This window comes from Chroicocephalus ridibundus, chromosome 1 (genome assembly GCF_963924245.1).
Source record: "Chroicocephalus ridibundus chromosome 1, bChrRid1.1, whole genome shotgun sequence".
NCBI lineage: Eukaryota > Metazoa > Chordata > Aves > Charadriiformes > Laridae > Chroicocephalus > Chroicocephalus ridibundus.
The window spans coordinates 32,944,543-32,957,755 of NC_086284.1; the positions used below are offsets into that span (position 1 = coordinate 32,944,543).

General features: G+C 38.4%; 2 long non-coding RNA genes across 12 annotated transcripts in view; one reads left to right on the forward strand and one right to left on the reverse strand.

Annotated features, from left to right (window-relative positions):
* The window catches only part of LOC134515165 (uncharacterized), a 97,843-nt gene that overhangs the window by 75,050 nt on the left and 9,580 nt on the right, over nt 1-13,213 (reverse strand). For 5 of the 11 annotated variants that reach the window (XR_010070901.1, XR_010070905.1, XR_010070902.1 and 2 more), the window contains exons 4-5: nt 12,536-12,607; nt 8,548-8,970 (exon numbers count right to left, since the gene is read on the reverse strand). This is a non-coding gene — a long non-coding RNA (uncharacterized LOC134515165). Of the gene's footprint in view, nt 1-5,199; nt 5,317-8,547; nt 8,971-12,535; nt 12,608-13,213 lie in introns of those variants that run through there. The other 6 variants (XR_010070906.1, XR_010070904.1, XR_010070896.1 and 3 more) reach the window with 3 other exon arrangements.
* The window catches only part of LOC134515189 (uncharacterized), a 40,964-nt gene that overhangs the window by 4,270 nt on the left and 23,481 nt on the right, over nt 1-13,213 (forward strand). The window lies entirely within an intron of this gene.

Sequence of the window (13,213 nt, forward strand, 5' to 3'; positions counted from 1 at the left end):
CTATATATGTATCAAAACACACAAGGAAGACACATGGAACAAAAAAAAGGTTACACAGAGCATGCTCACCTGCCAACTTTCTTTAGTTCCTTTTAAAACACTATTGTCAATAAAGTTTGTTTACAGTATTTTGTTTAAATGTCATAAGATACACTACAGTAATTTCAGATTAGACAACTGATTTCTTCAGGATAAACATATTTATACCATTTGAATAAGGCATTTCTCAAATTCGACACCACCATAATTCCTAACATAAAGATGCACAGTATGTTGGAAAGACAACATCTCTACAAATTACTTATGGATGTGCCTGTATGGTACTCAGGACCATGGGAAGCAACTTATGTCAAGGGCAACTAAAAGCATTGATAATACAAATACTTTATGATTCTGGAAAATTTTCAGTAGGAAAAAAAAGTAATAAAGAGACCTGATATGAGGACAAAGAAGATTTTTTTACAATGTAAAATTACCATTCAGGGAGCAGACATAAATTAAAAAAAAAGTTGGTCAAATAGAATTGGGATTTTTAAAAAACTAATAAACAGATATTGTAATAAGACATGCTAATACTTGTAAGGAAAGTTTATGTCTGTTAATAATGCCAGAATAGAAAATTTTAAAATCTATTTTTCTGGCAATGAGAAAGCAGATATTAATTAAGAGATGGATATATATTTTAATGTAGTGGAGTTAACAAGTTTAATCTTTGTATGATGAGGATCCAAGACTTGAAAAATTATACTCACTTCTCAGAAAACTAATGAGTAGTTTTGAGCACTGATGTCATGAGTATATATGAAAAATAGGCGTAGTGCGAGACTTTTAGTGATACTCAAGGACAATGCAATGGTTAAGACACCCACAATTCTGCTACTAGGGAGGATGTGGTGGGGACAGAAGGGTTAATGCTACCAGACTGCTCTTCCTGGCTCCTTTCTGGGAACCTCTAGTTGCTGCTTCTGGTGGGGAAGCATGAAACCTATCCAAAGCTGAAAAAGTGAGGACTGCTCTCTACCTTTTCATACACTCCAGAACAGCGGTTCCCATATTTTTAGAACAACAGATCGTTATCAGCCCTCAACATTTTTCAAAAACCACCACACGCTCATCTGATCAAACTTTTAATTGGAAACACTATTTAAAACACTGTTAACCATGGTTTAGCCAAACAGCTGTTCAACCTACCATAGCCTTGTAGTCCATCAGGGGGTTGTGGACCACAGTTTGGAAACCATCCAGCTCTTTCAAAGGTACAATGATGTCTTCTACTCCATCCCTCCCTCCAGACCTTCTGGGTACTGCATGAAACATTTCTGCTTCTTTATCTGATTTCCCCTGGGATTAATTCTAGGGCCTGCTACTGCTTTTAGCTTTCTGAAGTAGCAGCAAACTGGCATTCTCCATTGTCCAGAGGTTTGTAAACAACAGAAGTAAAACTGATCTGCCCATCCATAATGTTGCCACTGTTAGATAAAGGAACTAACAGAAGGAGAGGATAAAAAAAAAATCTGCAGATTTAGGAAAACAGGACCAGTTTACATTTGATTCATGTCTGAAAATTTATCACCAATCAATAAGGACTACAAATTTTCATTTACAGGAAAGCTATAATTCTGCACAGGTTGGATTTTGGCCACATCTGGTTCAGAAGAAGTGGAGTTTTCAAGACCAGTAAACAGATGGGGTTTGTGCACTTGAAAAGATGCATCCACAAAACCATGGCAGACAAAACTGGTGATAAGCAGCCTTTTGCAATCTTAAAGATTACCTAAATTAAACAAAACAGTGACCCAAGGTGCCTGGTTCTTCTACTATGAGAAACCGGGAGTTATAGTCCTCTATTAAACACTTCCATGTATTCATGGTTTTAGAGACCTTTCTGACATTACTTACTCCCTCAGTAAACATCCTTCCAAACTCAGAAATCCTGATCCATTTGCTGTCCCTGCAGAAAAGCCTATGCCATACCTCTTCATCATCCCTTTCTATATCATATACAGTTCCCATCAATGCTCAAAATTGACCAGCATGCCCCAGATGCTTCTGTTTCAATACCATTTTGCCACTTTTTGCTAGCATCAACTCCATCCCAAATTATTTTAGGAAATTAGCAGGAGCTGCCAAAAAACCACACAAACACCAGTAAGATGGCTTGAGAGCCCTGTGACAGGCAGGAACTCTGCGATCAAAACCTGTACTTTAAGCTTGTTGGGGCTGTGAAACCCTGAGAAATAGGAAGGAAGAATCTTCTCTTCAACTTGCAGCCCCTGCTGTGGTTAGAAAGAACAGCTACAAGACCCTGCCCTGCTGAGCAGCAGGACTGGTCACAGCCTGCTGAGCTCACAGTTTGTGGGGTGATGGCTGCTGTAATCCAACAGCCACTGCCTCTCTCTGCTGATAGATATGGCTGAACAGCAGGGTCAACAATATCTGGCCTCTGTGACAGCCGTGGCTCCTGGATCACCACAGGTCCTGCTGTGAGATCCTTCTGCAACTCTTCAGGGTCAGCATTAGGTCTGACTCTGACTGTTTTCCTTTTATCATCTGCAATCTTTATCACTGCACTTTTTCAGACTATTTAGGAACAGGTGGACCAGTAAAGGTGACAGTACAAATCTCTGTGAGGTGGCATTGTTAAAATTGCCCATTAGCTGCTATCCTGTTCCTTATCTTGTAACCGTCTACTAATCCACAAAGAAATTTAAGTAAGTCAATACTTCATTTTGTTAACAGTCTTTGGTTACGGAGCTTTTTAAAAAGCTTTTGGATCACCCTTTCCTGTGTATCTGTTGACTCCTTCAAATAACTATCAAAGCTCTATGACAAAACTACCATGTACAAAAGCCAAGATGATGGTTGCCTATTACACCTATCTATGTTCCTATTAATTATATTCTTTATCACATTCGCTGGCATTTTTTCTGTCATGGTACTCAGACTTATTAGTCCATTAGTCCACAATCATCCCCAGAGCCCTTTTTAAAACTAGTGTCACATTTGTTACTTTCCATTCCTGTTATCAAGGGTAATTTAAGTGATAGATTATACAACACAGTTCATGGCTCACCAACTTCATTTCTGAATTTCTCTAGGACTACTAAATGAACAACATGCTATCTGGCAATCTGTTAATGTTTATTCAATCAATTTCTTAAGAAATTTTTCATTGATATTTCAAATCTGCAATCGTCTCTATAAAGAAGAACTTTTATGTGGGGATGTCCCTAATCTCCCTGTAATAAACCTTGCCAAAGCAAAGACTTCATTTGTTTCTTTCTGTGATGGCTTTGTCTTTAAATATTCTCTTCATCCACCATTATCTACTGAACTCACCTCTCTACCAGTAAAATTTACACCTAAAAAAAAATTAGTTTTGGCTTTTAGGATTTTAGCCTGTTGCATTTCAAAATCTTTTTGTTCTGCCTTATAATAGGTCTACATTTAACTTCCCAGAATTGTGCTCTTTTCTGCTTTGCTTGCTTGGATTTCACTTTTTGAAAAACCTCTATTTGTAACTTTCTTTACTGCTCAGTTGTATTGGACAATTCTTATTTAATTCGGCTAGAATCAGAAAGCAAAGTCCCCATGCTTCTTTTACTATTTGTTTAAACTATCTTCATATGTATACAATTCCTCTTTTTTAAACAATTCTGGACTATTCTTTTTATTTTAATCTTTTTCTCTCTGACAAGTATGAGAAACTTCAGGATGACATATCGCTACTGAATAGCACTTCTATGGTCACTTCTTGCGTGCTACTCTAGACTAAATCAAGGGCTGTCCCCGCTCTTCCGGATTCTCTAGCTGGTTTGCTCACGAAGTAGTTCTTGATGATACCTAAAACTACAGCCTGTGCATGATGGCCTAACGCGGCATAATGTCATCTATGTATATATAGATAACCGAGAACTCGTGTTATGATCAAGCTTTGGAGTTGTATAGCCTCTCCAGTATCCCACAGTATTTCAGAGTCACTGTCTCCATCCCATCAACTAGTTCTGAGCTCTTACTAGACTCCTCTTATTGAGATAGACAACCATTTGTAATTATGTTTTGTGGTTTATTCTGATAAAATTAACTTATTTTACTATCTTTTTTTTGGTAAGTGCCATTTTTCTGCATAGTCCAATCCACCATCTCTGTATCAGCTAGGCACTAAACATTCTATCATGTCTATATAATTTATACACTGACATTTCAGTGTACCTTTGAAAGGAAGAAAAGGGATACATGCAGACCCGCTTCCAGAAAGAGGGTGACATACCTGGGGAATTCCTGATGGAATTCATGCTTACCACTCTTCTGAAGAATCATTACCTTCAAGGCACAATGGAAACGGAGCACTACAAGACAGCAATGTGCCAAGACACCAAATCAAAACTAGTGTAGGTTCCTTCTCAACAGAGAAGCATTGAAAAAGAGGTGACAAACACTATGGCTGGAACAACTGCTTGTGGTTATTCAAGATTTCTGTACTGAGAGATGCTGTGTCAGGAAGGGAACACGCTAAAGAGCAGAAGGATGCTATGCAAGTATGAAAAGTCCTTTAACCTTTTACACAAACTGCAGAACTTTGTGTTACTTGCATTTACTCTCTTCTACGAGAGGGGAGAGTCTGTTCTCACTGTTGTGGAGAAGAGGGGGATGCTTTCAGCCAGTAGCTACTGACTTGGGTTTGACAGCTGAGAAGGCCTCTGGGGCTAGCATATTATCTGTGTTGGCTGCAAGTCACTTCTTCATTCCCTTTTGTGAAGCCTCTAGTTGGAGCACCTTCTTTCTGCATTAAATACGATGTGACATTAGGCACAGCAGAATCCAACAGCTATACTGCAGTATCCAGTGGGTATTCGTTATTATTTATTATTATTTGTATTACCATAAATCTTAGGAGGCCTCACCCTGGACCACTTCTCATTATGCTGGGCCATGAGTAAACACACAACAAAAAGTAGATGTGCTTGAATTCTACTTGAAGAGACAACAGAGAAATTACGGCAGAGTACAAATGCAATGACACGGTACTACTGCAATAAGTATTGGCATTAATATACCTGCAGTATAACTGTTGTCTAGTTGGATTGTTTTAAGCTTCACAGTACATAAAACTTTTAAGAAGATATTTAAAGGAAGACAGTGACCAGTTCTATTTATGAAGAAGTCAACCAATACATGAGAGGCAGCTGAGGAGAAAAATATCCAGTCTGAAAATTTAATGACCGAATGATGGAAGGTGGCATCATATGTTGATCAAAACCAGTCAACCTCTTGATACTGAAGGAGAGGTATCAGGTAGAAGTAGTCTTGATGGGCCTTAAAAATAAAGACAGATAGTTTATCTTTATTGCTTTTAACTGAAGGAGGAAATTGAAAATACCAGAGGAGTAAGTTCAGAAACTGACATTTACAGTAGAGTAGCACTTTGACTAGATAACGAGCATGGCAAGACTGCATTTGTCAAGGCAAAAGAAAAAGATTTTCTATTAAAGATTCACAGAAAACCTGGATGAGAAATACAACCACCTGTCAGAAAAGAAAGACCATCCTTTAAGGACTGGAAAGGATTGGAAAAAGATTCCCAAAACTCAGATTTAGCTTAGATTTGATGACTTAAAACAAACGACAGCATGATGGTGTCATTCATAGAGTATGCAAAGAGGTTTTGTTAGGGTCTCAACCTAAATATGAAAAAACCCAAAAGATCCATAGTTGTAACTGTAAATAAAGAACTGAGGGCACTACTGAAGAAAATTTCCATGCATTAGCTCGCTTAGGAGTGGAAAAGATGGGAGGGGGTATACGAAACACATAAAACATTGTTTTTCCAATAAATCCTGTGAAATGAGAAAATTCTTTCACATCACATCTATTATTAACTTATTACAGCTATCTATGCTACCGTGTTTTTTTTTTTTTACTTTCAAGTGTTGAAGAAAAACAATGTTCATGGCGTTATAATATGATGGGCGCCTCATTCGACATAAACAAAAACATGCTACATCCAGTTTGAAGACAGGACAGTCACGAAACAAGCCAAGCGCTAACAGTAGCGGAGAAAAAGATCTCACCACTTAAACTTACAACTAACCTGCTGAATGTTCAGGCACATTCCTTTGCTCTTCCTTCTTAGTGCACAGAACCAGGACTATTACCCTGGTTTGCCACTAAAGGAAACTTACTCTCTGTTGCTGTTAGTTTGGCATTCCAGTTCTTGAAGTATTCCAAAGCCCACACAATGTGTAGCTGTGTAGCAAATGCCCACTCCCTACATTCCACAACATCAACTCCTCCTCTTGATATCTGCTTTCTTGGTGTTCTCCTAGTTTCAGTCATTTACGGCATCACGGCATGGGTTAAACCAAAGAAACAATCAGATTAGGTGCTCAACAATAGCAGTAGAGAGTAGTGTGGAGCTGGTTACAGCTGGAGACAATTCAGAGTTCCTTTTCTTCCAAATAATATTTGCAGCAGCACTACTGCAGGCAGAACAGAGCTGTGCCCCAACGTTATGTCCCCCAAAGTTCTGGGAAGTTGCCATCACAGGAAGGAGCAGCAGTCACTCCTAGATGATCTGCCTCTCAGTGGTGACGAGTGAAACATCCAGGGGATTCCTCATACCGCACTCGCTAGCATTTCACTTTCCTCCTTTTTTTCCTCTGAAACTAGATCTATTTTGAGGCCCTTTTTCTGCTCTGGTTCAGGGTAGGGGGCGCACGGCTAGAAGACCATGTTTGGGGTTTTTCTACAATCACCTAATCTCCCTCTCCTTTTCATACATATGGCCAATAAGATTAAAAGGTGAAAACAGTAAACCATTAGGTCTAAGTATTTAAAAAACAAAATATCCTGATCAAGATTCTTTTATGCAAAATGAATCAGCCAGTGTTCTCAAATCTTGATTTCATTTTGTATTGCAAAATCTCAATTTCATTTTATATTGCAAAATCTCAAAACAATCACCGTTAAGTGTTTTAACTAGAACTTTGAAAATTCCCATCCTATAACAAACATAATGAAATTGTGTTTTGAGCTCTGTTGGAAGATGATACATTTCAAAATCATTAAGTTCTGTGTTTGAACAAGAAATTATGGCTTCTGCTTAGCACTAATTGTGGTTTAGCATACATAACCCATTGTAGTCTGTTCTTAGTTATAAATGCCACCTTGAATCCCCAGTTTACACAGGTAACTCACAACTAGTCACCGAGTCTTCTTCAAAGCCCTTAAACTCCCCTCCAACAGCAAAAAAAAAAAAAACAAACCAGAAAAAAAAACAACAAAAAAAAGGCAGAAAAACACTTACTGAAAGTTTTAAACTTAAATTTATCATATATTCAGTGTAAGGAGAAATACCAGTAGGTATGTATTTAGTTCTCCTTTCAGGCATGTTTTTGCCATCCATTTTCTGGTTTTTGATTTTGTTTCGTTGTTTGGTGTTTTTTTTTAAATTGGACTCTCTAGTCTGCTTTTGATCTGAGTTTATGATTTCTTCTTTGGTCTTGCTCTTTCTTCAAATAACTTTCATTTCATGCTGCTCTTGTGCCAAGCAAAAAAATAATCCTGTCTTCGTTAATCTTTACTCACCAATTATTATCTGTGTCCTTGCTCCATGGGAAAGAATCTCTAATTGTCTTTATGTACAACTCCTCTAGACCTTTACAGCCCCTTAATAATTATTCACAAATTCAATAACATTTCCAGCTCTTCCACGTTTCAGATACTAAGACCCCATTGAAAACGTTCTTGCATTTGAATACCAGAACAGAAATGCGGCATCATAAAAAAGGGCATGGAGTTTATAATACCCCTTTTGTTATACACGGAAAACACCTATATGTAGTTTTTTGCTCATTTGGATATAAACATCGGAGTCATAGCAATTACTGTACCCATAGCTACAGGAAAATCAATTCCCCCTTAATCCAAGCACAGATATTTATAGTTATTTTGGGTGAATCCACTGACATATGATATGTGTAATTATTATTGATTAAGCACAAAATACTTAGGTACAATAAAATATGTTGTTCCTGCCTAAGACTAGAGTTAATCAGCATGCATGATCAAATTCACTCATAATGCCAGCTCAGTTTTGTTTAATTTAACCAAGTTACACTGACACAAGTATAAGTGTATATTTATTAACATTTCAATGTTCAACTCAGCAAGACAGTTATGTTAGTAAATCAGTTTGCAATATCTACAAAATTATTGGTGGTATGAACAGTTTTTATAGATCTATAAATTTCTGAAAGTTTATGGGTGAAAATACAGAGCAAGTCAGAGACACACTATTCTGAAAATAAAGAAAACAAACAAATTAAAACTCCCTACCTAATAGCAGTACAGAAGGACTCCAGGTTCACATGGTGAATTACCCAAGAATAATGAAATCCTTAATGGATATATTGTATATATTTTCTAAAAAGAACTGAAGTCAATTGGCAGAAGTCAAACCTCTTGATTCACCTTTTTATCATTATTAGTTTGTCAACATCATTAAAGTCTAACTATTGAAAAATTCAATCATTTCAATGTACTTACAGCCGAATTTTCTCATCATGTGACCAACTATCCACAAAGCCTCAGTGCCATTAAGAAGTTTTGAGGAATATATTATTTGGTACTGCCAAGAAAACATAATTAAAAGAATGCATGTAAATGATATTAATTTTCTAATTAGAAATGTTTTACGATTATTTCATGTCTAAAGTACATTTGGGGGAAAAGCAGGACTTACATTATCCCAAAAGGCAGGTTCCAGCACAATCAATGATACACTGACAGAATTCACAGTAAGGAGTCACAGTAGGGTCCTGATCTTGCAACTGAACTTTCACCAAAAGAACCCTGCACTACTGCAGAATCTCCTTAATTTCAATAGGGCCCTACCCACACATAATCAATTACAGAGTCCGCCTATGTGGGAGTAACAACAGTGAGAACAGGAACTGTTCCTCCACACACCTGCAAAAATATTGGGATAAAAAAAATAAAATTAGTAACATGCAGCAAAACCTACTGATAGCCTGGTTTATTACAGCATTTAGCACATAATAAAGGAGTTCCATACATCTTAAGTTGCATATTATTTATAGGAATTTTCAGCTCCTTCTTTAAAGAATGTTGGCTTAAAATTGCTTATGGGTTTTACATGTAGTGATAGCACATTATGGGAGCTTTTACTGATATGTATTTGAAATATAAATTTTTAATTACTGTTTTCTAAAAATTAGTTATCCTAGTTTCTTTGGTCTATGATGCTAGTTGCTTTTTAGTGCTTAAGCCTTCTTAAAATCTGTCCCACAGCACCCATTTTGGGGACACAGCATAGGCCTGTGAATTTATTGAGGTCTTCATGATCGTGAAAGTCTCTGACCACATATAGCAGCATCTAAGATCAAGATCTTAGAAAATACATGATAAAAAGTGGTTAAGTATTAGTCATTTTTAGACTAAAAAGGGTCAGCCTTTTTAAACAAAAATTCCTTATGAAAATCAACTATAATAATTATTTGCTAAGTTTAAGCTCTTAGTGAACACCATTTACGGGAAGCACACAACATAATATTAAACAAAAATATACCACCACTTCGCTGTTCACACAAAACTTAACATCCATAATTTGACCTTACTGTTCTTATTAAAAACACATCTATGTCAAACTTTAAAAGGAAAATATTATAAGTTACAGTGTTTTTATATATTATAAACCGTTTAAAAACAGGTTAGCCATAGGTTCCATGAAATAATATTTAACTGGTGACACTATGGAAGAGTACTGGTGATAAAGGTTATAAGAGCAACCTCGAGGTCCTAGAAACATGCAGAAGACATTTCTTCATTCCTTTAATACAGAGAGCGTTAGGGAAACTATTTTTATAAAATAAAAAGCTGAAGCTACGTGAAAGGATTTAAGAATCTAACAGAAGAACCAAAAGTTCCATATAAATGGAATGCAATCTTTTCTTTTTTTTTAATGACCAGTTGTTCTCTTACTGGCTTTGATTTCATGAAACAACAGACATGAAAATAAGTAGAAAACGGAGAAGAGTATCACAGTTTTTTGTTGCTTGCTGCCAGGTTGATGGTTTTCAACTGGGCAGAAAGACAAACACAAAAATTCAAAATACACATTTCAGATTTTATGAGAAATTTCAAGGCAGTTATCTTACAATATTGAGTTGGAAGTTTATGTTTCATATGCATGACTTAGGCTTCTGTTATTCTGAGGAATTCAACTGTTTCTGAAGAACAGTGCTACAGGGCTAAGTTCTGTTTAAAAAGTGTTATAAGATATCTTGACCCCTGTCTAACATTACACAAAAAATTTAAAAATATCAGACAGCTGCCAAGTTAGTGATGCCTACCTGAGCTTGCAAAGTGAGTAAACCAGTACCTCTGGCAAGTGTAATCTGTCCATTTCTCATTGACTGAGAAGACTGGACAGACCATACCTTTCAGGACAATCATGGTGCCCAAAATCATGTAGGTACAGATTTAGCATTTCCCAAGTTGCAATATAATGTGATAACTTGATGCAGCCAGATCCTAATATTGTTTTCTGTCCCTGTGCCTAGCTCCACATCTTTCTTCACAAAGGAAGTCAATTGGAATACAATGCATGTTTCCTGCACTGCTCCAAGAGCGTACGTTGTAGGATGGGTCAGGGACACATAGCTGCAGTCTAAGATACAGTCTGTTTCTGGGGACAGCTGAAAACAGTTTTACAATTTTGACAGCCTAAGGGATGGCTGAGAGCTGACATCCAACCAGTCAAACAAATGAAATACTGAAGCTGTCTCAACAGTTCCCTTCTCTGGTGCGGACAGGAAAAACATGCATCTAATCCAGGTATAAAAACTACCATAAAATGGTATGATTCACAAGTGGTTTGGGAGACTAGAAGGCCCTGGCAAAACCAAGTTTTCTTGCATGACTAGCACAAGTAATAACGTACAGTTACCTATCAGCATGCTTGTATGTGCCACCAACACACTTGCGCAGTAATCCCAGGCTGACACTCTTCCCATTCCCTTCTAAACAGATCTCCCTAAATTCCTGCAGAAAGCAAGCTCACTTTGTGGCTAGGTCCGAGCTACACATGTGTTGATTAGCAGACCAACCAAGCAGCCGACTGGCAAGTCAACAGGTTGAACAGAAGAGAAAACTTCTGGGTCCACGCTGCAGCTTTTTTCTACCCCGGGGGCACTAATTTGAGTCCTTTCTCTACTCCCAGCTGCTAAGTTTCACTCAAATTGTAGAAACTTGACTTTGTGACCTCTATCTTTATATCAAATGCAGCTGAAATTAAGGGTTGGATTCAAAAGTTATTAGAAGGCAACACAATCCTATACATCTTGTTTTGTTCAGAAACTGGGTGAAAAGACTGTAGCATAATCACTGTGAAAATAACTAATGTATTTTATGTCATTTATTTTTCTCATTCAGGAGTTATACCACAAACTCAGCTATAACAGAACACAGATTTTTACATGCTGATAGCATAAATGAATACAGAGAATGCTCAGCAAGTTTGCTGATGATACCAAACTGAGTGGAGTGGCTGACACCCCAGAGGGCTGTACTGACATCCAGCGTGACCTAGACAGGCTGGAGAGCTGGGCAGAGAAGAACCTAATGAGGTTCAACAAGGACAAGTGTAGGGTCCTGCACCTGGGGAGGAGGAATGTCAGGCACCAGTATAGGTTAGGGGTGGACCTGCTGGGAAGCAGTTCTGAGGAGAAGGATCTGGGGGTCCTGGTAGACAGTAGATTATCCAATAATGTGCCCTTGTTGCCAAGAAGGCCAACGGAATTCTGGGCTGTATAGGGAAAAGCGTGTCCAGCAGGTCAAAGGAGGTCGTTCTCCCCCTCTACTCTGCACTGGTGAGGCCACAACTGGAATACTGTGTCCAGTTTTGGGCTCCCCAGTTCAAGAGAGACAGGGAGCTACTGGAGAGAGTCCAGAATAGGGCAACAAAGATGATGGAGGGATTGGAGGATCTCCCTTATAAGGAAAGGCTGAGAGAGCTGGGACTCTTTAGCCTGGAGAAGAGAAGGCTGAGGGGAGACCTTATTAATGTTTACAAGTATCTGAAGGGTGGGTTTAAGGAGGATGGAGCCAGACTCTTTTCAGTGGTTCCCAGTAACAGCACAAGGGGTAACGGGTACAAGCTGGAACGTAGGAAGTTCTGATCAAATATGAGAAAAAACTTCTTTACGGTGAGGGTGACAGAGCACTTGAACAGGCTGCCCAGGAAGGTTGTGGAGTCCCCTTCTCTGGAGACTTTCAAGACCTGCCTGAATGCAGTCCTGAGTAATGTGCTCTAGGCAATCCTGCTTTAGCAGGGGAGTTGGACTAGCTGATCTCTAGAGGTCCCTTCCAACTCTGAAAAATTCCGTGATTCTGTGACTGTTTCAATAAAACTGGATTTGTTTTGCCACTGTGAACAGGGCCCTAAGTATATGTCGCTTCATGAAGGTGAAAATTTAAGAGAAATAAAATTTTATATATATTTTTTTTAACTTACCAAGAACTGTAGTTGACTGCCTTTCATGGAGATCCCTCCTTCTCTTCCAGTTCCATGCTGACTCTCCTAAGGCTTAAGAGAAGTTCAGTGACACATAGTTCAGTAAAAGAACAGTGACATTAAGTCTAATGAATCTATTCAGTACATCTGGACTTTTCTTTTGTGGAGTATTTGGTTGGGTTTGTTGGGTTTTTTGTTATAATAAGCATAATGATTTTTAAAGACTCACCTTAACATCATAGAGTCAGAATCGTTTAGGTTGGAAAAAACTTTAAGATCATCAAGTCCAACCATTAACCTAGCACTGCCACGTCCCTCAGCACCACTCTACATGTCTTTTAAATACCTCCAGGGATGGGGACTCAACCACTTCCCCGGGGCAGCCTGTTCCAGTGCTTGACAACCCTTTCGGGGGAGAAATTTTTCTTAATATCTAGTCTAAACCTCCCCTGGTGCAACTTGAGGCCATTTCCTCTTGTCCTATCACTTCTTACTTGGGGAAGAGACCAACTCCTCCTTGCTACGACCTCCTTTCAGGTAGTTGTAGAGAGCGGTAAGGTCTCCCCTCAGCCTCCTTTTCTCCAGGCTAAACAAGCCCAGCTCCCTCAGCTGCTCCTCCTAAGACTCCTTATAAGCTTGGGACCCTTCATCAGCTTCGTTGCCCTTCTCTGGATCTGC